The 848-nt window shown below is 44.3% G+C and overlaps 1 protein-coding gene across 1 annotated transcript in view; it reads left to right on the top strand.

Moving 5' to 3' along the window:
* The window catches only part of Amn1 (antagonist of mitotic exit network 1 homolog), a 29,675-nt gene that overhangs the window by 27,480 nt on the left and 1,347 nt on the right, over positions 1–848 (top strand). The window lies entirely within an intron of this gene.

Below are 848 nucleotides of genomic sequence, written 5' to 3'. Positions count from 1 at the left end.
GAGGAGGAGGAGGAGGAGGAGGAAGGAAGAAAAAAAACCAGCAATGCATAGACAAAAGGACCTCCCATGCCAACTACCCAAGGGGTGAGTGGTGGTATGCTTGTGGAGGTGGAAAAAAAAGGACTACCCCCTCTTTGTGAAACTGTGGAAGTGAAGCCTGGGTTACATTGTAGAACCCAAGAAGTTAAAGGGGCCAGAGCCCAAGACGTCTGCAAAGGAGAGCTGCAGACAGAGTGGAACCAGCCCTAGAGAGAGAACTAAGTTGCAGGAAGCAATGCTAAAAAGATGGAGCCATCTAAGCCCTGACACCTGACATGGAGCTACAGGATCTGGAGTTGTCCCTCTTTGGTCTAGTGTTTCCTCACTGTGTGACCATTCCTCCCTTTTAGAATGGTAATGTATATTCTGTGCCATTGTAAGTAAGAAGTATATAATTTGCATTTTTATTTTATAAGGCTTACAATTAAGAGTATACTCTAGGTGCACAGACCTTTAATACTGGTACTTCAGAGGCAGAAGCAGGCAGTTTGAGTTTGTAGAGAGGCCCTGGAAGGGGTAGGATTAGGAGATTGCTTTGAATCTTAGAATTGATTCTGACCTTTGAATTTTTAAAAAGTGTTGAGACTGAAAGACTGTGGAGACTTTTGAAATTGCACTAAAAATATTTTGCATTATGATATGGGCACAAACCTATGAGGCTGGGGAGTGGAATGTGGTGGTTTAAATGAGACTGATCCTCATGTGTTCATGTTCATATATTTGAATACGTGAGCCCCAATGGGTGGAAACGTTCAGAAAGAACGAGGAGGGCCGGGCGGTGGTGGCGCACGCCTTTAATCTCAGCACTT

The sequence above is a fragment of the Microtus ochrogaster genome (assembly GCF_000317375.1).
Source record: "Microtus ochrogaster isolate Prairie Vole_2 chromosome 14 unlocalized genomic scaffold, MicOch1.0 chr14_random_2, whole genome shotgun sequence".
Lineage (NCBI taxonomy): Eukaryota > Metazoa > Chordata > Mammalia > Rodentia > Cricetidae > Microtus > Microtus ochrogaster.
The sequence above is the reverse complement of the archived record's forward strand: the minus strand, read 5'-3'. Positions and strand labels throughout refer to the sequence as shown.